The 26,803-nt window shown below is 36.1% G+C and overlaps 1 long non-coding RNA gene across 1 annotated transcript in view; it reads left to right on the forward strand.

Moving 5' to 3' along the window:
- The window catches only part of LOC113484322, a 45,394-nt gene extending 33,431 nt beyond the window's left edge, over positions 1 to 11,963 (forward strand). Inside the window, exon 3 of the long non-coding RNA XR_003399203.1 lies at positions 11,821 to 11,963. This is a non-coding gene — a long non-coding RNA (uncharacterized LOC113484322). The remainder of the gene's footprint in view (positions 1 to 11,820) is intronic.
- Positions 11,964 to 26,803: the final 14,840 nt, after the last annotated feature.

Raw genomic sequence — 26,803 nt, forward strand, 5'->3', positions numbered from 1 at the left:
AAAATGCATAGATTTCAGGTTTCTTTTATTTGGCCCTCTATTTCATTTTCAAAAGATCACTCCCTTACTTAGCCTTTCTAAACTAAGCTTCACCCTGAGTGCAATTTCAAGAGAAGTTATAAGCCCCTGAAAAATGGGGTTTATAACAGAAATGTTGACAGCTGGCTCTTAACAGTAGCAGAGTTCCCCACCACTGCTATAATACAGTAGTCTCTACTCTTAATTCTGATGAAAAGTTACTGTAATGTGACTCCCTATCTATACTAGGCCACAGCATTTTTCTTCTTTATGGGCCTCATTATGGTAAGGAAAATGCATGTCCCCCTAGAGAAAGTTGGTAAAAGAGGATCTAAGTACTTATAAGCTATGTTTCTTTTACATCAGTGCCTGAATATAAGGCTAGAAGATCTAATGTGCTTACTGTAATGAGAAACATTATCAACACTCCTCAGAAAATGCAGACTTAGATGTGGTACAGAATTCTAACATAAGTTAATCTATAGTGTCTTTTATCTTGAAGGATTCCTAGGTGTTTTAATGAATAATGTCCCTGGGCAACATTCACTCATCCCAAAAAACACAGCTGCCTGTAGGATGGACGAAGTGTCCTTCCTCCACCATCAGTACCATAATGCTCTTCATGTTCACAGAGGAGGAGGGAAACAGAAAACAGTTCCTCAGTTGAGCACAGAGCTTTACATAAAATATATTGCCAAAATTAACTACCAAGTGGGAGGCACAACAGTTTTGCATCAAATGGTCTCCAGATACTTCCTATAGGTACATCAAATAATTCTTTATAGTGAGCCAACTGCATATTTGTTTTTATTAGAAAACAGAATTCCCAGTGTTTATTGTATTATTCTTGTTATGGAACAGCACTACAATCACACAATGTCTCTGTTCTTACTGTGCACTTGCACTTGCTATTTTCTGTGCTACTGGGGGGGAAAAAAAAAGTGAGAGGATGCAGACATTATTTTGCAAAATTTAAAATGAAAAAATGTATTTTACATGAACATTTCCAATATGTTTCAGTATTCTTTCTTCACACTTGTATTTTTCCAGTATTAAATTAGGGATTTTTGATTTAATGTTTGTGTTCATGAATACTGTGTGTTTATATGTGTGTTAGAGACAGGGTGAATTTATGCACATAAACTGTCATTTCAAGGTCAGATTGTGTAATGCAATTGCTATTAATGACAGTAAACAACAGAGGTGGATAAATATGGGTAGCTTTTAGCAGATGAGCAGCTTAGACCATTGCTTAATATTTTTTAGAATAGACAAAAGTTTTTGATACACAGTAGAAAACAGTAGCAAAGACAGAGCAAAGTCAAAGCTATAATCAGAATGTACTGTGATTAAAAAAGAATAAATCAGATGGATATAGGAGATTATGACCATCTGTATATTTTTGCCTCACACGTCACTCCTACCCTTGCTTAAGGCCCCCAAAAATCTCATCCCCAACATATTTGCCTAGGAACATATCCCATTTCATCTTTGTGGGGTAGCTTCCCTTTAACAAAACATGCAGCTCCAAAAAAGGTTAATCAATATTAATAGCTAGTTCAAAAAGGAATTAGTAGAAGGAAATGGAAGGTCCCTTTTTTTCTACAGTATATCACCTTGCAGAATCCCTGTTTACATGAGGTGAAAGTTGCCTAAACATGAATTATCTGATAATATATCTGTAACTCACTGGTCTGGCCTGATCAAACACACATGATGGTACTTGGTAAATACTCAGATATTCGTATCTAACCCAGAAGATGATAACTACCTGTACAATTCAAACAGAATGAGGTGTAAGGATAATGTTAATTGTATTTGTACACAAAATGCATTACTTATCTGTTCTGGATGAGAATACTTTTTGCCCATAGTAAAGTACACAGTTTTATTTTGTCTCGCTCTGAAAATGGAGGTAAAAGTGACCTGTGTTTCCATCCACTTGATGGTGCTGTTTCCAAAATACATACTACATAGTGAAGATGAGTAAATGAAATCCGTAACTTACTTTGCTCCTAGAAAATATGATTAATAATGAATTAATTTTCTTACAGTCTGCTTTAGATACAAAAGATACAACATCCTATCATTTCAGTGTTTCCTACATTTGCAACTAAATGCAGCAATTCTTTTTACCCTCTTCCAATGTATGATCAAATCTTTTAATCTTTTCTTAAATTGCACAGCCATGTGGCAGTCAGTAAGGTCACTTGCATAATTAGGATGACTCATCTAACCAAGTTTGGCAGATCAGCATTTTGAATGGAAGATTTGAGTTTTTGCCAAAAAAAGGAGACTGGAAATTTAGGCTCTGATCTTCAATGACTGAAATAGTCAAGAACTTTCGTATGCACCCTCTCCTTATGCAAAGCATCAAACCATGCTTATTTGGGTTGCGTCTACATTTTGGGGAATATCAGTGGCCAACTGAAAGTATTAAGGTTAGAAGACTACATAATATCAGAGGGGAAACATCAGTGGTGCAGTCAAATAGATTATTTGAGTAGGATGTATTATGCAGCAGAATCAGGAGGCTTATATTGCAAACCATGCTGTAATGAAACGCATGAGCTAGAATTAGTACAATGTAATGTACACATGCAGAACATAATGGGGTCTTGCAGAGATCAAAAAAAATAGGAACTATTTGTTGCAATTCCTAGCACTAGAATTACTTCCCATAGATTTCTATGGCAAGAATAAAAAATTGAGGTACATAAATTACTGAAAACTTGCTATCAAGTTCCACATAAAATGTTGTTACTTTTAAATAAAATAATACAAAAATATTTTTAGATCTTGGGTACTTTACATTTAATAATAAATATTTTATGAAGTGCCACCACAGATGCTATTTAAACATGTGATAAGCCCGAATAATTAGTCTGCAGCACATATCACGAATAAAACAGATTACTTGGAAAAAAAGCAAAAGTGCCAGGCTTGCCTAAGACACAAAATGAGGATCTGAGATGAGGCAATGAAATGACATTAACCTTGATTAAGGTTACTGCCTAAAACTGATTGTCAACACAGGATCTTTCAACGCATTACTCTTATTCCTGTTCTTACATTTCAACTTAATCTGAATGAAATTTTAATGCACTTTAAAAAAACACGTTAATAATTACATGGAAAAAGAAAGTGTCAGAATCAAATATAAATTCTTCACATGGTAATTTTCTCTTCACATTACTCTCCCCTCTGCAGTGGCTTTATTCCATTAAAGCAGGACTTGTCCACAACTGTCAGGCTATGTACAACAATTTCAGGAAGAGTTTTTTGGGTCACTCAGCTTTGACCATCTTGGATCTTGTTGTTTTGTGTGAGTGCTGGGTATCTGACAGGCTGACATGATTACTGCTGTGTTTTCTTCCGCCTTTTTTAGGCTTATCTGCAAGATACACTGGCTCTGAGACCCTGCCCTACTAACATCAGCCTGACAAAACCCATCCTGTTAGCGACTGATTACCCTCCCTGCCAGGCTGAAATGATCAATGAGTGGATGGACTTGTCAGACAGTTCTTTAGAGATCTGTGTGGCAGCATCTGCAGCTGTGTAATAGTGGAAAGAAAAACAGTCTAGGGACCTGCTCTTTCTCTTGTAACATGCATGTGTGGCCTTTTTCTACTCCAGAGCCAGCCAACCTGGCTGAAGATCTGGCTTTAGACCTTTGGACTTTAGAATGCAAAGTTTATGCAGTAACTTTGTAGATGTACACAAAACATAAATGCATTGCAAATCTCCCTAGCAACCAGAAAGTACAATCCTATGTGTTCATTACTTTGTGCAACTGCATCAGTACTTCAGTTTTAATCATGACTGCATTTTTGAGGCCCATCTACCAGGAGTCCTCATTTACCAGGGACCATGAGAGCAGTCATGAAACTTGATTCCTTTCAGTTGTACTCCTGGACTGCATTAGATGCAGCCACTAATGAATATTTAGTCCATGGGACCAAATTAAAACTAGTCTGAAATAAGCCTGGTTGAAATTGAATCGATGTAGATCAAACTCTATTTAGCTTCACAGACGTAGTCATGTTGTGTCACGCCATTTGCTAATGTAGCTATAGATAAAGTGTGGCTACCGCTGGGAAAGCAAAACTGAAAGCAGGAGTAAAAGGATGAAAGAAGTAAAAATGGTTGTAATAAAAGATGTACAGTTATGTTACATCAAAGTCATTTTCAAACAAAGAACACAAAGGGGGAAAAAACCCAAGAAATATATTAACTGAACTAACATTTACTAACTATACTAACCGTATTGCTAACATTTTTGTTGCTATTGATAGATAGTATCTTACATGAGTAGGATCATCTATGATGTTAATTATTAACTTTTATAAATATGCAAAGCATTTGTAGTTAAGTGTCTAAGCAACCATGCAGTTTCTACACATACACTACAAATAAGTTTCCTGGCAGCTAAGAAATTGGAAAAGTTATATTGCAGACTTAGAACTGTAACTATTTTGTTGTTGTTGTTGTTCAGTTGTATTTTGGTAGTACCTGTAGACCATAAACAAAGGCAGACCTTGAAATGTAAATAGAGAAGAGGCAAGTATTTAAGAAATATAATTCATATTCCACAATATAATTCCTATTCCATAGGGTATTTGGGGCACAAAGAAATTTATTGACATGCCTGAGTGTGCACAGCCAGTTGGAAATAGTGAACAACTGCAGAGTTCCAGGTCAACTCATTGCAAATCAGAAATCTGCATTCACACTGGGGCCCTGATACTGATGTCACATAGACATGACCTAAATGTTAAAAAAAGAATACATGTAATAGTCTGTATGTCAATCAGTGCATTATCCTTCTCAGAGACAAAGTGCAGCTGTGGTTTAACTGTGACAAAATTTTAATGTTACAAGTTTGTTGAGAATTATGTCACTGAAGAGTGAATACAAAATCATTGATAACCAGATTGTGAAAATGTGAACTTTTTATAAGACAACCAGGGAAAAATACTAGCTTTGTTATTTAAGAAATATTACATTGCAGAACTGATATAATCTAGTTTTGTGTTTACATTGTAAACCTCACAGACCACTTCAAAAGCGTACCAAGTATAACTCTTGCACAGCACATCAGTTTCGCACTAGCAGATGGTAAAGAGGGAGTTCTGATTGGAGATACTGATGCCAACAAGTGGTACAGATTCCTCAGTGGAAAGAACTGTGTTGAAGACAAATAAGTACAGAAGGAAAGTGCTGCAGTAAAGAAGAATTACTCTATTTCTATATCCAGAGCTGTCACCTAGATATGCTTAAAATACTTCACTGTAAATGTTTGCCGAACTATAGTACCACGAAAGCTATAGGCTTGCCAGATGTTGATAAAAAGCAAGACATGTAAGAACAGAACTAAGGACATGTTAATTGTAGTACTAGTGAAGAAATCAAGCAGTGAAAAAATTGGATTTGACTTTGTGATGAATAGTGAAGTCTTAAACACTGGCAGGATTGCAAAAATAGTACAGCAAATTGGGCATATTATTACAAAACATAAGGCTTTCTCTGTAAGGATAACTGATGGTGTGTGATTTTCTTTTATGAACAAAGTGTGAAAGCTATTAGAAAAAAACCATTCTGAAAACAGAAAGGAAAAAAGGATATAACCTTGTGTCTGGGAGTAGTCCTTCTAGAAACATTTTTAAACATTTATAATACATGGATATGAAAATATCCTGTTATTTTCTTGTGCCATTCTGCTGAAAAAGACTCATATCTTTGCTAAGGACTTTCACAAAATCTTTGGCATTATTTAAATCCTTCTTTAGCCCTGAAAATAAGACATAAGTAGAATAGTCACTTTGCTGGTCCTCCACACAGAAAATAATTTATCCTTTTTTTTTTTTTTTTTTAAATCTTAAAAGAAGAGAACTTGAAAAAACAAAGTCTGAACAAATCCTGTAATCAACAAATTTGGTTTTGTTTTTCTCACAGAAGTCCTTGAATAGATCATAGATTTACTCTTTAAAGCATCTTGATGACATATTTTAACATAAGCATTATGGCTTGTGGCTTGCTAGTCTTAGATTTTTGAGATTTATTGCTTAGATGTGATTATCCATTATCTCTGGCCTATAGAAGAGCACAGTGACTGAGACAGTGAAAATTAAGCTGTATGCAGTAATATGAAGCAGTAGATCCCAGATTTTAAAAAAATTAAGACCTCTTGTTTTGTATTGTTTATTGCTATTTTGGTTTAGGTTTTTTTGTTTTTTTTTTTTTTAATGTCTAGTCTTTCAGCTTATACTGCTGACATTCCTCTAACTGATATTTGTTAGCATGGCAATATTTCTGCCTATGAAGGCAGGGCAAACAGCCTCGCAGTACGGTCAGTACAAGGATGCTCTGAGGCTCTCTGACTACCCATAGCGCATCTTGGGGAGATCCTGAGAATACTTCAGCTGAAATGCTCAGGGTAAAAACTCAGAATCTGGTAGAAAATCCGAAGTCTTCAATGAAGCAATCCTCCAGTGGAACGCATTTTGTGTCACCATAAGGGAAGATGGATCTCATCAGAAAGAGAAGACATGAGAGGATTTGGCAGACGTTTCAAGTAGGTATAGAGTCCTCTCTACACCTGCGTTTGAGTGGCATCTTACAGTAAGATATAAAAACTTACTTGAGACCTATCAAACCGAGGTCTTGAAGGAATGTCCTTCCTTGCTTCTTTGCTTCTGTGATAATTCTAAGTCCCTCATCATCATGTGATGAGCAGAAGCAGAACCACAGTTCATCTGTTTCTAGATTATCCAAACTCTGATACTTGAAAGTGAGGGCACCTTTTTTACAGACCTATTTGTTCTCTGGGAGCACTGTTTCCTAGGCATTTAAATGTTATCATTGAGGATGGAAGTTGATACAGTCAAGCTGTGGATGTTGATAGGAGAACATCTCTGAGCCTCTGCTTCTTAAACCATGTCACTGAGTAGGGTCCAGGCCACTGGTAAAAGAGGACCTTTCAAAACACACTGGTAGTCAGTATAGCCAGTACTCTGACAACGTGGATAGCTCGCCCATGGAAACGGGAGATATCCTGGAGCATAACACAAAGATATCCTACAGGATTATAAGGATTTGAGGAGCACTGGGTAAAACTGTCTGTCCTGTCAATGGCTCTAAAACAACTGGAATTAATTACACACAGAATACAATTATAATGTCATTACAGATGAATGAAACAGATGATCTGTAAACTCACAACCTACCTAAAAACCAAGAGTTGCAATGGGCATGTCAATGCCAGACTGCTTTTGTCACAGATTTATGGGAAAGTCCATTGACTGCTGGATTAGGATGGGAGCCTGGAAACAAGAATTCAGTGTCTCCTGGTCCTGTGAGTGAAGACTCTGTGGTGAAACAACAGGATGGTACAGATCAGTGTCTGGGTATATTATTTTATGTGGTTTGAAATGAAATAGCAGTTCCATAGTTAAATGCACTCATTCTGTCAAGACTACTCCAGATTCACTTTTTTCTTCATGACTGTAAAAAGATCCAATTTCCACTATGAAGTCTGGAAACATATCAAATATGAGGGTAGAATTAGACCTGATATAAGCTTGGTGATCTTAAAGAATACAAGATATATCCATCTTTCATTGTAAGAAGATTTTAGCTTTTCACTGGGATTACTAATTTTTGCATTGCTATTGTACTGTATTCTATCTATTTTTCATAAATAATGCTAATGAAAGACCTTTATTGCAAATGCATGTGTACATGTTTATTTCTTGACACATTGTTGCATTTATTTCTAGCTTCCTGATGAATTTAGCTTTTTTATGAAGTGTAAAGGGAAATAAAGGACAGGAAAATCCACAGTACCCTGTACAGAGGCAAAACAAAGAGTAAATACATTCATTGCTTTCCTCAAAAGAAATGTATTGTGCAGCTCCTGAGGAATACAATATTGAGATGAAAATGAAGCTGCAATGGAAATGGAATGAGAAATAGGTATTTGCTTCTGGGTGAACACAACAAACCTATCAGCTACCTGTTAAAAAGCAGCAGCCCCATCACACCAATTCCTGATGACTAAATAAACTACAGGTAAAAAGACAGGGGAATAAGACAGAAGGAAAGAAGGGAAATGAAGCTGCCAAATGAAAGAGAAGTGTTTCTGCAAAGGTCAGTAAGGGATAAGATTAGTTTGGAGTAAGCCAATACTACAGTGTAATTTGCAATATTTTCAAACACTTCAGAATAAGCATTCCTCGCTATTTTTAATACAGGCTTTGAGCCATGACTATCTAAATAGACAGAGTAGGCATTAAAAGTTCATAGGGCTTGATATTGCCTGTAAAGAGGGAGCCCCTACAGAATTTTATTTTATTACTAACCTTTATTAGCCTTGTAGCCAATGCTGATTAAAGTGTTGTGGCATATCTGTCAGCATGCATGAATGCATGGAGATTATTAGCAACTGCATTTAAAAGTCTAAGAGCCAAGAGGTAGAGTCACAAGCCTGGAATACTAATTCCTATTTTATTCTGTGGAAACAGTCAAAGGGATGGATAATAGCTTACTTGTCTCCTTTTATTGACATGTTTATCTATCCTTTTGCTCTTCTCTCTCAGCATGTAACTAAGACAACAGAAAATAATACTAAATATGAGGTATCTACAAGTATGGGTCAAATTGATTTCAATGCAGAATATCCAAACCTGACTGGTCAAAATTAACCACTTCTAGCCCCTATAGGCTAACAACTTAATTGGAATATCTTCACTCAAGCTGCTCACAGGCAGCTTTGGACTAAATATTAATAGAAATATGTATTCAGCAAAGGTAGCCTTTTAGTATTATGCCTGTAAACACATTCCAGTCCTTTACTAAAGTATGTTGTTGATTGTGTGATGAATCTTTTGTAGACATAACTTCTAACCCAGTTGACTTAAATTTCTTCACTGAAAATATTTAGAATTCACGATTCAAATTGAGCTGCATGAGCAGTTACTTGAGTCACACTGCATTCTTTTGTCTTGGGACCTAAACTTAATAAATTACTTAAAATTTAAGAAATTTAAGTCTATATTCATTTTTATGATACCCAAAGCAAATTTATTCCATGACTAACAGTGATTTAGTTATAGCAAAATCCTGGTTTGGTCAATGTTCAAATCAACTTTTCTTTTTTAGTATGAATCCAGACAAAATGTGAATAATGCAGTTAACAATCTGGTTTGAAGTGAAACTCCACTTGGAAGTGGCTACGTGTTTATAAACAGTATCTTTCAATATTTATGATGCTCCATTCAATGCCACAGTTCAGAAAATCCTGACAAGTTAAGCAAAATTAGGCAGAGCTCTACTGATGTATTAGGAAACCTATCTGTGTACAGTTCAAGTAATAGAATTTTGTTGATGTACATACTGAAAAATCTTGGGAAAATGTATCTTTCCTCTATATGACAGGAAAACTCTTGTATGTGGTACATAACTAAAACCAAAGGATCATAAACCACATCTGAGCATTAATTTTAATGAACAAAGAGATGGATTCTACCCAAGACAAGCCAGTTGTTCAAATGTGAATCCCAGTTGTAGCTAGAGATCACCAATGCTGCTTTGGCGTTTTTTTTTTGCTAGAAAAGATTTTATAAGGCTGAACATGTCAGTCTGGTAGAAGCATCCTGAAGTTTTAAATAAATAATCTCTCATGTCCTCTTTTAAAATAACATAGAGGAAAAGTAGTCATAGGTGTGAGTGTAACAGCGTTTGTAGACTGTAAATATATATAATGTAATCTTAATTAATTAAATCAACTAATCAAGACAATATGTTGAGATAGCAAATGGATAGATTAAAATTTTAATAATCATAATAGAAACTATCTCTCTAGGTAATTAAAACGCCAAGTGTTATCTACCAAAGTGCATAAACATCTCACTATTTTATTTCTGAATATGTTGTGTAATTTCAAGCTGACTGACAATCTTGTCCACCAGTTTAAAACCTGTATGAATGAATGTATTTGCCTCTTAGTATTTTTTAATAAGTCTTGGTAATTTAACATGCTTTGCTTCTTTATCACTTAATGATTTTTATATGTCTAATACTTGCAATTCCAATACAAAGTTGTATTTCACTACGTTTCTGTAGCTAAAGATGTTTTGTTATCTGTATTCTAAGACCCCCTAAAGACTCTAGCTAAGATGAAATGCTCCTGTACCTGGGATACTATACTGTAAGCATATAAGGTCTGATCAACACCTGTTACCGTCTCGGTGATCTCTGGGATCTGGCCATTAAACATGGTGGTAAACCTGAATAGACTGCCCAAACAATACTCACAGTAGTATCTAGAGATACTGAATCTCATTTCCTAAACATTAAACATCCTAATATGTCAAAAAAATTAATATAATGAATCACTATTATTTCTCTACTGGAGCAAAAAGTAGTTGAATTAAATTTCCCCAGTGTTTTCCAATCCTCTGTAGCATCCATATTATGCTCTCTAATATGGATTACTGTGATTTTTCTGCTCTCTCTAAAAAGACTCATCTGTATTATGGTTTCTCATCTGCTCTTTCCCTTTATGCTGTACTATTTAGAGACCTCCTTGTCAGCTCTACATGAAACTTACTGTAAAGCACAGATTCACAGTCACTGTGATTCACATATTCAATGCAGGAGGCCCTGAATATCTAAATTCTATCCCACTCTGTGACTAATAATGTATTACTTGCAGGGATATTGTCTTATCACAAAGTGTAAGGACTTTGTTTCATGCTTTTGCTTATTTGTCTGCTGTGGTTTGCAGTTCTATTCATCACTTACTGCTTTTATTCTTCTATTTGACTTCTTTTAGATCGATTTCCTAATGGCCTTGCCACCTGGTCTGACCTGATAAACTGACAGTATATACTGTAAATTTTGGTCCAAGATCAACTTTTCCCAAGACAGATATACCTTTTTTGTTCAGTTTGTCAGTGTTGCTTTCACTGCAAATATTATGGTTTTCAAGTGTTGAACTGTGTTTGTCAAAACTGAAACAAGTGAAATCTATATGAAGATGAATACAAAAATAGAAGTTTAAGTAGGCTTTAGTTAATAAATGTTGATTCATCTGTCTGTCAACTATTTCAGTTCAGGTATAGTAACTGGAAATTTAGAGGAAGCATTGATGTAGCATAGCCTACAAAACTCAAGGTTGCAAAATATTTTCTGTATGGCAAAAACTCATGTTACTCCCTTAGCTTTGTCAGAACAACTATCTGAAATTCTGAACCCATTTTACTGCACAGAATAATGGTGAAGATCATGTCTATTTTCCTCTCCATACCAGCTAACAGTCTACCTGTGTTAGGTCCACCTAGCCATTGCTGTTTAACTAAGATTTTCTGGTCAAGTTTGCTTAGCCTGCAAAAAGCATCTTTGGTCTACCAATAAACAGAATTTTTGTTTACTCAAAAAGAGAAAACCTGGCATTTTGATAAGCACAAGCCTCCACCAGGGCACAGTCTCATAGAGGACACAGAATTTTTTCAACAGCAGCTTTCTCTCCAAATCCTATACCAAAGCCTTTACTTACATTTAAGTAATATAACCTATTAGGTTACCTTCATAACATTTGGAGTAGATCTGCTTCCTATCAAGTCTGTCTTTGCTTGAGTGGTAAACAAAGAGTTTCTTCTTCCACAGTTCTTAAACCAGAGCTGAATTTATACTTGATGCTGTTCTAGGTGGGTCTTTTTAAAGCACTTATCTCTCTTCCAAGTGCATTTTCTATGAATTAATCACATTACGGGCTCTGTGTCAAACTCTTGTTCTTTTCAGCCACCACCACTGCACACCTTCTGATGTTCTTCTGCCTTCATTTCAGAAGCTTCTTCCAATGAGCATGCTGTTCTCACCAGGAAAGAACAACCCTACCCTCCCTCCAGTAAGATCCACATGACCTCAGTTACAGCGGCAAGGGCAAGGTAACCATGCACCTTCTTTCTCCATGACCCAACTATTGCTTATTTCATAGAATATGAAGTACCCAGACAGTGACCTGTAAAACAACAGAGTACTGTCATCTGTCAGTGCTCTGAACAGGTTTCAGTAAAAGACTTCATTGTTCCTGAACCTGATGAAACTATCGCTCTGTGTAAGCACTCCTTAAGCCATGTTCTATCCCTGGTCGCTACAGTATAACTGCACTGACAGACCACAGCACTTAGACCCACCCAGAAAATAACATTTTTTGGGTGTCTTTTTCCTGATTCTCCAAGGCTTTGGCTTTGGAATGGTAACGTTATCTTGACAAGTCTGTCAGGGAGAGCTTTTAGGTGTTTCTGAAAATCTTGAGCATGAGGTTAATCAAAGCTTAATGGCTCCTAGAGGCATTAAGGAGGGAAAACCCCCTAATTTTGTTTCTTCTAATGGTACCTTGTGAGAAAATCCTAGATCAGTTAACATCCACAACATATGACTTTGTTATGTGATAAGTTATTACTTAATGAAGGCCTGAACCTACAGTGGGCAAGAATGAAGGTTCTGTATGCTGGAATATTCATCACTGCAGCTGTAAAGTACCTTGGAACACACACACACACACATTTGTAATGGCAACAAATCTGGGTACAGTTTACCTTTTATAATACCTCAGAGTAGTTTCCACTTTGCTGAGGGTTCTTATCACAGTACATACAGATGCAGAATCTGTAAGAATTCTACATAAGAACTTTAGAGACTCTTAGGTTTTCTTTCATCTGTTTGGATTCCATACTGTATAAGGAATATTTCCACTATAACATTTAGGTTCATACATAGAGTCATGATTCATTCAGCATTTATACAGTACAATTCCTACAGCACTATAGTTAGCCCTAGTGATATTTGTTTATAGAATGTAAATTTACATATCTATAAACAAATGTAAATTGGATCAAGTATTAAAAATGGATTAAAATATAAATACAATTATGCTAGCACATCCTTGAAGATGACTGCTCCTATTCACTTTAAAACCACACAACATGACAACATAATACGCGCTTTATTTGGCTGTTGTGAGAACAGCTGTCATTTAAGAGACCTAATAAGAACATATATGAAACAGTTTTTTTTCTCAAGTAGTATATAAAATTATTTTTTAGAAATTTTAGTTTCTGGTATTTGACTTGACTCAAAAAAGAAAAGACCCTTCTCAACCTTAAGCAGATACTTAAATTAGATTTTATTGATACTGTGGCATCAAATCCGAGATGTACGTATGCTAAATTTATCAGAGTTTTATCAGTATTAGTATTTCCATCTTCTGCATTTGTTAAATACTCTTAATATCTGTATCTGCCCCTTGACAAGAAACTTTCAGTAAGTTTGTAGTAATGACTATGTTAACATCAGAGTTAATCTGTCATACTGCTCTCTTTAGCGTAATTAAGACCTCTTGATACGCTTTCCTGGACAAGATGAACCTAACCAGGTTTGTTTTCATTTCAGCTGCCTCTTCACATAATATATGCATTAAACATTGGTTTAAACTAGAACATAATCTTAGTATTAAGCTGTTTGTTCTCTGAAATTCTGCTCAATTATTTGCTTTAAGGCATGGAATAAATGCATGTCATGTTTGAGTACCTGATGTCACATCTACTTTACTGGGAGAAACAGAACTGGGAGGTTGTAATTTTGGAACATTTATAGCTGAACAATTATTTTTTTCCATTAAAAATAAAAAGATTATGCTAAACAGACAGTTTTAACCTTTTTTCTTGGACAGCTGGATTCAGAAGACAAATAACTATTACTGTTTTATCCACAAAAACCAATGAGCCAGGAATGAAAAACTACTAGCACTGCTGCAGAGGTGTTTTACTGGGTAGTTTTAATTCAGTGACTTAATGTACTGTCAGGAGACAGAAGTTAAACAGGACATTCTGGGCAGTGTGACTGTTTGAAAAATATACAGAAATTTGCAGCCCACTGCCAAGAAAACTCTCTGTACTATACATTTTTATTTGTATATTTTATATAGACATGTATATATAGTATACATACATGTATAGTGTACCACATCCCTGGATTAAAATTCTCCAAACGGCTCTAGGGAACTCATGTTAGATTTCCATATTGTAAGTACAGTTGTTGCTCGTCTCTACAAGTGCTTCTTGTCCTTAAACAGACAAGTTTTCCTCTGAAGTTCAGTAGGAGTTTGTCTCAGTATAAGCATTTGAACATGTTCTACAGAATACATTTTAGTATTGAGAGATTCCTCACACTTCACATAAACTAGAGGACAAGTGACATGTTCCAACCATGGAGCTTAGATCCAATGTCTGGTTATTTGAATTAAGAAAAATACACATTTTGGGTACCTCCTGACTTCCTTTTGTTCCTCAAATCTTCGAGTCTATGTCCTATCAGCTGATCTATATGGATAAGCACGTTTTTGATGTAGATTTTCAGAAACTGGGATTTAGAAGTCAATTTTCTATGCTCTGTAACCACTAAACATGTACATCTAACAACTCATAGTTTCAAATACCACTGAGGACTCCATACGCCCCTGCAGTCAGTAAATAGCTGAAAAACCCATCCATGCAGAGTATTTCAACACTGTCAAATGGCTGGTCTGCATTTGATTACAACCTACCATTGTTTGCAGGCTCCTCATTATTACTCCCACTGCTCGAGCAGCAAACATCTGTGCTGAATCATATAGTAGTTGGAAAGGTTGCATGTGAGAGAATTTGTGCTTTGAAAATAGAGAAAACTTTAAACCCAACAGTCAGCTTTTCATTAATGGAAATATATTAAAAGAGTTTGTCATGTAAGTTAAATTCCAGCACTTTGGAACTCTCTGACTGTCTTTGCAACCTTAACTTTGTCCTAACAGTTCAGGGCTCTGTTTTCTACGTGAATACTAGTACACCTAAACCACTCCATCTTTCTTGGATTGACACCTGGACAACTCAGACCACTGTTTCTAATTTGCACAGGCCAGACCTTAAAGTACCACAGTGTTACACAGAAAGGGAAGGATCATTTATTTGTTAATTTAGGAGGTTTCTGACAGCTGTGAACTGTACAGGCTTTGGGACATGATCCATCTTGGGGGGAGGGGGGGGGGAAGCACGTATAAAAAATACTTATTAAGGAAGTTAACCTCTGGAAGGCAAGGCTGCAGAAAAAGTGAGCCAGTCCAGCCTTTGTACCTTCTTTTCATCAAATGCAGATTTTTTAGATCATAAAGTATTAAATCTAAAACTGGAACTGGATGACAAAAATATTAATTCCCAGATCTCTTGTGCCAACAATTAATTATATTTCAGGAAAATCCTACTTTGAGCACAAATGGATTAATATGTATAATGGCATGCTCCTGTTCTAAAAACTATAATATGGAAAGTGCTATGCTAAGCCATAGTCTACTTAAAAATAGACATTAAAATGAAAGAGCTTCAGTTGTAGATGCACATTTCCAAAAATCTGTTTAATGCACTTGTTGCAGGGTTTCACAGTAAACAGCTGGTGATTTTATAACCCATAAACACACTTGCCCTATTTTAAAAAATGGTGTACGGGTGAACTACTGTATGTACTACATAAATAAATACCATAACACACTTTTCCACTGAAAGGCAACACTGGTATAGTGTTTTTAAACAACCCTCACATTTATCCCTACAGCGTTATACTGATAATTTACATGGAACAGAAATAAATACTTCACATCAACTGGTTAAGAGAAAGAAAATACATTTTCTGGCAGACTAATTGTTTTTTCCCATCTTCTAATGTAGATGATTTGGAATATTTAATTTTATTTTTAAAGTATGTGTCTGAAAACACAAAATGAGAAATTGCCCTAAAATTTGTCTAGAATAAAGGAATGAGAACAGAGACAATGCAGTGACAGTATTGCTACAATGCATATATTTATGCAAGATTATACAGTTCTAGAGAATAATAGTGTTTAGAGTTTCCTGATGGGATTGATACATAAATATGACTAAGACTGGAAACATTTAATAAATAAGAAAATACAGTTACAAAGTAGAAAGTAGTAACATACCCATGGATAATATAAGACCAGGAACTGATTCTAATATTAATCAGTTATTTCTGAATAATTTGTTGTTCCATCAATAGTTATACAAGAGGGTGAGAATTGATCAAATTCTGTAAAATATGAGAATGTCTTGGGAAATATATATATATATATATATACACATACAATTCCATTTTTAATTTTAGAGATACTGTAATCTATTTTTATGTCAGTATACAATATGTTGATGGTAGATTGCAAGAAAAAATGCTGTTAGGATTCCTTGTTCATACAATTTTCCTCAGTTAAATGAATTGATTTTCCTACTTATTTGACTTGTGACTTTTGAGTTCTCTGTGGTTTGTTCAAGATTGTAATCTACAAATTTCACAAAAAATTTGGCTCTTGGAATGGCAGTGAAAATAATGAAAAGCAACAAAACTTTTCTCAGCATAGCTTTGAAGATAACATAATTACTTTGCCTTTGTAGTGCCCTTGCTTACAAGAATCCTTGTTTCAGTATTCTCTTAAATGAATCTTCAAACACAGGAGGACAAGGATTTCAATCCAAGTAATCTCCAGGTTTACCAGTGTATTGGGTGATTATGACCATTTTATCTGAGATTTATAGGGAACAGGCATAAAAGCAGAATTTCTGATTTATTATCATTGATCCTTTGGCATAATTTCCAAATTCTTCTCTTGAAGAGTAACCAAAATGCATTTCACAAGGATGACTTAAGGCTATAAATGTACCAATTAAAATGAAAAAAAAAAAAGGGGGGGGGTGTATAAAAGTGAAGGAGAAATCAAGACAAACAAAACATTTTCAAGACTGAGGCTTATAACATCAGAGCGACGAACATGGTCATGAATGCAACACAGTGCAATCAAGAATTTGAGACTGATAAAGGTGATTTTTACTAGTACCATTAGTTAATGATGAACAACAGAAAATAAAAAGACACATATTTTGTGAATTAACATCACTTTGGATAAGGAAGGTAAAAGTGAATCTTCTGAGGCAGTGCTGGGAGTTTGCTACTGACAAAGAAATAATTTTTATATGGATCTGCCTAATGCTAAAATAGGACTCTCTATTTCCCAACATAAACTTCAGAACAAGTGCTCTGAGTCCTCACTGAAAGAACTGTGAAGATTACATGTGTATATATATGTATATATTTATCTATATATAGATATCTGTTTGGCAGTGATGAGAGCCATGTACCAGAGTTAAGAGAAAGAAAACCTCAGGCAAAATTATCACACAAGATATCAGCTGTGCAAAAGTGTATACAGCTTTCTAAGTAAGGATGTGTATTAAAAAGCAAATTACTGGGAAACAAAGAGAACAAATTCTGTCTGTTTCTAAAGATAACTGGTGCTGGAGCATGTCCAAAGAAGAGCAGTGAAGCTGGTGAAGGGTCTAGAGCACAAGTGTGATGAGGAGCAGCTGAGGGAACTGGGGTTGTTTAGTCTGGGGAAAAGGAGGCTCAGGGGAGACCTTACTGCTCTCTGCAACAGCCTGAAAGGAGGTTGTGCTGAGGTGGGTGTCGGTCTTTTCTCCAGAGTAACGAGCAATAGGAAAACAGGAAACAACCTCAAGTTGTGATGGAGAGGTTTAAACTGGATATTAGGAAAATCATCTTCACTGAAAGGGTTATCAAGCACTGGAAGGGGCTGCCCAGGGAAGTGGTTAAGTCACCACCCCTGGAGGTATTTAAAAGACATGTAGATGTGGCACTTGGGGACATGGTTTAGTGGTGGACTTGGCAGTGTTAGGTTAAAGGTTGGACTGGATGATCTTAGAGGTCCTTTCCAACCTAAATGGCTTTATGCTTCTATAAAGACCACTAGGATTTGGACACAGACTTCTTGAAATGTTCTGGTCAAAGGTGCAAGCTCTGTGAAACCTATGTACCTAGCAATATCTGTTAGTGGGTGAGCCTGAAAGTCTCTCTGAGTTAATTGAATTTCCTGTTATGTTTTTTAGGTGATAAGAATTTGGTAGAACATAAAGGGCAGAAAAGGAATGATTATTCCATGAAAAATGCTGTTTTAAGGCCCAAGAGATACAGGATTAAGTATTGCTCAAAGTTAAGCAAGGAAAAAAAAATTAAAACAGTACAAGAAACATGGATGTTACACGGTGAGGATGGGAGAGATATTACAGTCTGTATCTAGTCTGATACACAGATGAGCTCTACCAGTTTACAGCAGGAATAGAATGGGAATAGTATGGCTAAAATGTATGAAAGTTCAGAAATTAAACTACATTAGAGATGGAAGCAAATTTTAAACATCATGACACTCAAATCAGCATAACCAAAGAATGTCAGTTTTCATGGGAGAACTCATTCATGATGACAAAGTCCAGTTGCACATTTAAATACATTTACCAGTAAATAAAAGTTACATGGCATGGTAAATGTTGAGAATGGTCACATAATCAGTAAGATGTGGTTAAATAATTTTCTACTAGTCCAATGTGAGTGTAATTCAAAGCTTGCTGTGAACAGGAGAGGAAAGAAAGCATACATGTAAGGAGCAAACAGGATACAAAATACACTGTCATCACTTTAAATCCTGTTGGAGAACCTCTTCTAGTTTGCTTGGTATAGCAGCCCACTAGAATTTTTTTTAATTTTTTGTGACAGACTTTGGTACGAGCAAATATTTAGCAAATTTCATTTCTCTAGAAAAATCTGAATTCACATTATCATAACAATTTAATTATAAAATTTTCTGTAGGAGGCCAGAAGTCTTAGGAAAACAATTGCATGTATTACTGAGAAATAAGCACTAGTTTTGAGCCTTTTCAAGATTCCAAGCAATCTTTACTCCAAAAGCAGCATTTGCTTTAAGCCTTCAAAGGAGGTTTGAAATTGGACATTATCTACTTGGAAGGAAAGGATTCTTTTACCTCTGAAGAATAATAAACTAAAACTACCTTCTGCCAGACAAGGTGCTAGACGTTTTTATGAAAGCTTGAAAATTACTGAACCTGAAGCCAATAGTGTCAATTATGTATAAATGTTCTGATCAGATTATATCAAGTACAACGGAATCCTCATTAGTGTCCACAGTGCTACTAGGGCCTTGAACAATGTGTAGAGATTCTGCAACACCTTCTCCCCCAAGTGGATTTTAGCTGCCTGTCTTCAAGGCCAGATCTGATGTGTAGTCTTTGATCAGACTTCTACAAAAAAGCGAAACCCTGTGAGAAAAAAGCTGTAAGAAGTCTTGCTGGGGGTCCACAATTAATCTCAGGCCTTCTGCTCCCTTGTCTGAGCTACAGTGTCAGTCGTCTGTGCTTGGCCATGCACGCTGCTGATCTTGACACTGACCTGCTGATTTGACTTCAAACCCACCTCATCACAGCAGACACATCTGGCAGTCCCTGGACTGTCGGCTGACCTTGCCATGCTGGGGACCGAGCCTCTTTGTGGTGAGCACTGCCCCCGCCTGCTCCTGCCCCCGCCTGCACCTTCCCTTGCAGAGCAGCCCACTCTTGATGCCTCCCTGACTCTGAAGTGATAGCTTGGTGAAAAGTTATTTTGGTAGACCCACACTCTGCCCTAAACGGGTCACTACTTCACAGATAGTAGTACCACACATTACATTGGTTTGTCGTCTCCAAAACAGTTAGTCTCTATCCACTGTTGTTTGGGGGGCAGAGGGGTGTGTTTGCTCTTCTCGGGTTTTTTTAAGGCCTTAGTGCCATGCAAGTGTTGCACTTACAGAGGGGAGATAAGTTTGTTTTGGAATAAATAGCAGGAAACTGCAAATCAAGTTCCTACACTAATGGCAGCTTATGGTGAAAACTGTCTTGGACAAGACCTCTGGATGTTGTATAAATACTGAAACTGCTGAGCACATCCAGCACACACTCAGCTGTTCTGGAGCTCTTTGACACCATTATTCTTAAAAAATAACATTGGGGCAACAAAGAAACAAGACGGCCAACCCGTACATCAGCTCTGACAGTACGTGTATAGGTTTGTCTGTGCATGTTTATGTTGAGAGGGATGTGTGGAAGAAGGTTGAGAATGAGGAGGACCTACCTGTCTAGAGTCCAAGCAGTACAGCCTCCATGATGAACCACCTTTTACAGAACTGCAGAACAAAAATGACAAATTGAAACAAAATACCAAACACCAGAAGACAAAAACGCTAGCTGTGCATAAGGGTATTACCAAGTTGAAGAGAAAGTGCAGACTTTCCTCACACAGCTAATTTCTGTGAATGGTTCTGTTATGTTTGGAACAGTCCTTCTGACCTTTGATAGATTGTTATACTGTACTGAAATTGCCAGATTTCTTTGGGAACCCAAACAATCCGTCCCCCAAACCAGAATGCTGTGCTCTGAAGGCCACTAGTATAACACAATATACACTGCAATTTATCTGCAGATTCCAAATACAAATTAATCAACTCCAATGGCACCCCTCTTCAATAATCTTCTTATATTTTAAACATCAGTAGTTATACAGGGTGTTAGCCACATACTGTAGAATAATAAAGTCTTTGATCTGAAAACAGTCTCTTACAAGATAGGAACAAGGGAAGCTACCTCACTAAGGGGAAAAAAGTTAAGGTAATTTTGTTACTTTATATTTTCATCATTTCTAATGTCTGAGTTACTTTTACAGGAAGACTGTGTATGTCCCCATCTGGTTTTAATGGATGTGTCATAGCTCCTGCAAACTGTAGTGTAACTTTAACAGATTTTTCTGTTCTTGGAAATATGTATTTTAATACATAGGAATAGAAATGCAAATGATAGTATTGATTTAAAAATTGCATTTAAGTATAATGAGTCTATCCCTTAATCCAAACTTGACAATGTTGGAAATAAAACTATGTTGGTGAGTGGAATCCCATGATGTAAGCTTGGATTTGTGCTACCTTTTGGCATGAGATCAGATACATACCCAGAGGGAATGTGAGCCATTACCACATGCTCACATCATACATTTGATATCTCGGGACATACAGTTCCAAAAATCTCTGAGAGACATTTCTTATAAGGGCTACCAACATATCTCACTTGTACTTGGGGTATACAACATCGTAACTCATGTTTAGGATGTCCTTATAGGTAACATTAACTCCAGATATTTTCTATCCAGGCAGAGTGACATAGAACTAGACTGCTGTTAGCTGAAGTTGACCCTGTGAAAATGTCATGCAGATATATGTGGAATACAAAATGCAGGTTTCTATCTGTTGTAAAGCTTATATATCTGGCAGAAATTCAATTTGGACCCTTCTCTAGCTTTTTTTTTACCTTCACCTCGTGGCCTTAAATGCAGTAATAAACACACATTAACACAATGAGCAAGAAAGAGATATTGTGACTCTAGCAAACGCTGCTAGATCGTGTAGTTCATTACTCTAGGACTTCCGTAATTTATTAAGCAATGTCCAGAGAGATCTGGTTAGTTTCTGCATAGCTAATACAATTAAATATTAAAGGAAAATATTATCTCATTGAACTGTAATAGAAACCTTTATGTAAGTTAACTTCGTGATGTCCAAAATACATCTTACCATTCCACTTGCTATTTTTCAGTGAGTAAAAATTTACTTACCTCTACACTAACAGACAGATTTATAAACTGGCACCACATTTCAATAATGACAGAAATGAATTTGGAAAACAGTTTGTTAGTTAGTAAAATGTTATCACTAGCTGTATAGACAGTACATCTCTCTGTAGAAAGATTAATGGGAAAAGGAGAAAACTTGCTAGAGACCTTTGGAGTGGAAAATGTTCGTGAGGTAATGTAAAAAGCTGTTCTGAGATACCTATGTATATACATCACCAAGAGAGAATTTAATTTAGATGTTCAATATAAGTGTCAAGCTCTCAGAAGCTCTTTGGATCACAACAGCAGCAATTAACAAATATACTGTTGGCAGTCAAATTCATCCCACAGGGCATAAGTTCAGAAATCTCCGAGCTGTTTTACATTCCATTTTTAGTGACCTAATTTTTTTAAAATGCTTTAATTTGTGGCTGGGTGTTTCTTTTTCACCTAAGAAAGCCTCTGTACCAAGTTTGGAAAGTGTAGGTCTGCAAAATCTGTAAATTGCAACATTTTCATTTATCTGACACTGCAGTTTTGACAGGTCTCAATAGGCATCTTCTCTTAGATCACAATAAGATCAACAATTGCATATTGAGCTTAACTAGTCTGCAAGTACCTCTGTCTACATTAACTACTGGGACTTTTTATTGTATAAACACTACTATAAAGCTATTAAGTTTTGCTGACATATCCAGCATAGTGAATACACAACAAATTTAAAAAGAACTGCTGTAGCTCCAGTTTAAGTGCATGGGATACATTAAGTGTCACAAGTAGCCAGCTTTCTCTCACAATTATTGATTCTATATTGTTTGATACATCAATCAGCTAATTAATTCTAGTTATTCTGTCATTTCCACTAAAACGCTATAGACAGAGGTAAAAAAAAATAATACCTGAAGTACTTTATAGAATAGGCTTTTTATTTGTAAACCAATCAAAATAAAAAACATTAATAAAATCCAAACATTTTATTTAAAGGGATTTCTCAAGGAGCAGTTCTGAGCATTTTTTTGTTTGCTCTTTAAATTTTAATCAACAAAACTGAAGCTTCAAATGTTTCTTTCAACTCCTTCTTCCCCCTTACACTAAAATAAAAAAGAAAATGGTGAATTCTTATAATAATTTTCAAGTCATCCTGCTGGGAAAAAAAAAAAATAAAATCAACGGTCTCCAAAATTTTAAATGACTTTTCCTCATATGTTTATATAATAAAAATAACCCCTGCACACTGGGAAAAAGCAACTGGTAAAAGCCATGAGTCTGTTGTTTTAGAAGTTCATTTTAAATTGGGTTTTGGTTTAGTTCTTTATAGCACTCATAAGAATTTTGTGTCTTTTAAGGAAGACTATGCTATGATTCAGGCTCTAATTATAACGGTATTGATATGGCAAAGACAATGCCCTAGACCTCTCTCGAGCACTGACGGCCTATTGTACTGATCTGTGCCACATCGTGATGATGGCAAGCCAAAATTAGTTAAAAAAACCCACGGACACAGGATACAGCTACAACCTGTCCTGATCAAGGAGATAAGCAAATCCTTGCTGAGGAAAAGCTGAACAGATATAATTTACTATCTCAATGCTATTGTGCTTAATGTGTGAGGAAACTAAGCAATCTGGTTTAACTTCTAGTAAGATCAATGAAGTCAACAGAATACAGAATGAACATCTTGGAAGATGTTCTATGCAACAGGCAGGAACATCCCACTGGAATGGCATGGAAATACCTGGATTCCTCAGCTTTGCACAGCTGGGCAATCACTCACAACAGCAAAAGTTTTAGAAAGGAGATACTGTGTCCCATTGTCGCTGCCATCCAACATGAAAAGTCTTTTCAAATAAAAAAATCAGGATTTAATCAGAAAATTGACACTTCAGCAGTTTTGTTTTTGCAAAAGCAATCAAAAGGCTTTGTATTCCATGGGAAAAGAAGCAAAGGCAAAATTTCAAAAGCTGCTGATAAATTGAAATATTCTCTGAACTTCTCTGCTGATAAAGGAGAGGAGGTTATTTTGACTCAAGCAAGATCACAATGAGATATTTTGGAAGAGAAAACACATTAATGGTACTAACATAAATTTGTTCATTTCTCTGGTTTTGAAGCTTTATGTTTGAAGAAAAACCTTGTTCTGCGTCCTGGTATTACATTTTCTTTGGGCACTTTTTTTTTTCACTCTTATGTGACATGGCAGGTCAAGAAAGGAAAAGAAAAGCTACTCGAATTAAATTAGTACAGCCAATTATGTCTCTACTTAGAGTATAAATAAAGAAATTGCTGGGAAAAAAATACTGTATTCTGCTAATGCTTTATTAGCAGGCTCAGGTCCTCTGTTAATTACCAGAATCACTCACCTAAAGTATGTGTGTTTATTTCTCCCACAAGCCTGAAAAAAAAATGAAGAAATAATAATATCTCCTGGAGTTGTCAATGGGACTTCTGCCCAGCAGTGGAAGAATAACTCCCTGCAAGGCTTCATCTTTTCTATAAACACATGACTCCTGCTCTTTTTGTCAGAACTGATGTTTACTCTGTCAGACTTCTTTTAACATTTCAGTGATAAATTAAATGCCCTAATTATTGCTTTCCATTCTGTTCCTAAGATCAGGACTTTACGTACACCACTTCGAAAGACAATACTGAACTCTGTTGGGTATTCATATGTATTTGTTGCACCCCTCTACTGTGGCAGTATTTGTACCTGCTGTTTCTTTGTGGCTATGACCTTTCAGCTATCCAAAATTAGTCCAGATAAGGCTGTGCCTCTGGCACAAACAGTACTTTGGCTAACCCCTTTGAAAAGGGCAGTGCCAAGGTAAGACACAGCCATGACAAACTTGAAAGAAGCCACAAACAGAATAGGCAGGCTTTTTAAGTTAGTGAGAGCTGACTAATCTATATCTAGGTTTGGGGGGCCTGTAGGAGAAACAGTTTTGCTGAGTAGTGATTTAGGAACTGAAAAGTTATGGGAAATTCTTTAATGACAGAAAAAGAAATAATATGCAAAATTATGACCATTTTACATGTTACTGGCTTTAATCCACAGTATCTCACATAACCAGTAATTTATTACCTTGATAAATAATCATTAAGTTAAGCAGGTGTCTCAATATGTTTTTTGCTTTTAATGTCAGGGCTCTTAATGTTGCAGTTCTCCTCATTAGAAGAGGTATGTTCTTACCACTAGGAGTTGTCACATTTAAATTCTTTTCCTCTCAGGATTTTTAGGAGAGTTTCTACATCTAGTGCTTTACCTTAACCATTCAGATTTGTTTAACCTATTTATATTGTCTGGTTTTTCTTTCACAATTTGTTATCATGACAGAGGAAAATCATCAGAATGAAAAATGAACTATTTTCTTTCCCAAAACCCATATTCTCCAACTGCCATCTTTTTACATTTCTTTGAAATACCAGAGTATAAATTAATGTAGTAAGACCTCTAGATGAAATACTGTGAAGGTGATCTTGATACCTGGTTGGGCTGCCAGAGGCCATGGAGAAGAACTCTGCAACTCAGTAACGCTTGAGTGTGTGTCTTTGAACATGTCAGCACCTCGGGTACGTACCCATGGCTCTGCTTTTCCTTGAACTAGTATTTATTCACTCTAATGCTTCTAAATTTAGTTCACTGATTATAATTTAAGCTGTTTTGTGGGAATTGTCCCATCTTGACTCAAACAACTGTGGAGATTACATATTAAGGATATAATATTTTTACCTTGAGAAGGTAGATTGCAAAAACAACAGAAAAGTTATGTTGATGAGTCCTACAGGCACATGAAAAGCAGTTGACATAGATGGAAAGAATGTGCAGTAGATGAAAGATTTAAAAAAATGAAAGTTTTTTTTTGTTTTTGATATGAAGCTTCTACAGTAAACAGCAAACCTCAGTATTTATGCAACAGACAACCCCCAAATCACTTAACATAAAAATAATAAATATGCTCATCGAAGAAAGATGTACTCTGTGTATCTGTTTGCCTGAAATACTGCAATGAGATGCTCTTCCTCTCAGAATTCTCTTCTCTAAGCTGAATAACCAATTCTCCCTCCTCCTCCTCTCATACATCACATGCTTCAGTTCCCTAAATGCATTAGTGACCTTCCACAAGACTTGCTCTTATTCACATGGGCCCAAAACTAGATACAGCATTCAAGATGGTTGCCCAAAACTGGTGAGAACTGGGGAATAATATTTTCTCTAGAACGCCTGTGTATGAACCTGCCAGTAAGTACCTGCTGCGAGCCTTCACTGCTGCAGCAAAACACTGCTGACTCGTGTTCACCTTGCGGTCTCTCTGGCCCACCCCATTATTCGCTGTGGATGGCTACCCCCCTTGTGACGTACAGTTCAGTGGGCTTGTGCTGGCCCAGCAGCAAGGCTTTGCCTTCCTCACTAGATTATCTTTCCAAAGACTTCTATGAGACTGACAAATCTTTATTTACCCACATCCCCATTACTGCCTGGCATAATGTTGGCAATTTTCAAGTCATTAGGCACCTTCTCCAAATTCTAAACCTTTCAAAAATTATAGACTCTTGTAAGCTAATAAAAAAAAAATGAAATTATTCCCTTAGATTTCTTCATTTAGAAAGACAAAGAGTTTTACTAATACTAATGCGGATCTGGAAGAATTGCCTTCCACTATCTGTTTTGCTCGACACATGATATTAAAGTGAAGAGTCCATATCTGTAGCTTAATGCAACTTTTTGACAAATTTTATCCACCTCATGCAGAACACAATAGTTTACAGAGCCTCAAGTAGACAAACTAGTATTGGAATTCAGGTTCTAGCTCTTCATTATTCCATCATCTCATGGTGAATATGCAATTAGGTGCAACTGTTGTGCCGATTAATTAATATGTGTCAAAATGACGATGGTTTGTTGTGCATGGAAATTTTATGCCTGAAGTGACTGGGATCAAAATCTGAAATCTTTTGTTCTGGATAGGAATACAAAAGCAGAACTGCCAGCTAGTAGGCTGAATATTCTTTAGTGAATAATTAATTTAATGATGACAGTACTGTCGTAATTTATTTTCAGTACATGTTGCTGGGATTGAATCCTTGCATGCTCTTCTGGATTACTTTCTTTTCTTCTTACAGCAAGACCCTCTAGAGTAGGCTTTTCAGTTGTAGAGATTAGAATTTTCAAAACTGTGATTAAAGAAAT

Source organism: Athene cunicularia, assembly GCF_003259725.1.
Source record: "Athene cunicularia isolate RWA chromosome 11 unlocalized genomic scaffold, athCun1 chr11_part1, whole genome shotgun sequence".
In the NCBI taxonomy this organism is placed as follows: Eukaryota; Metazoa; Chordata; class Aves; order Strigiformes; family Strigidae; genus Athene; species Athene cunicularia.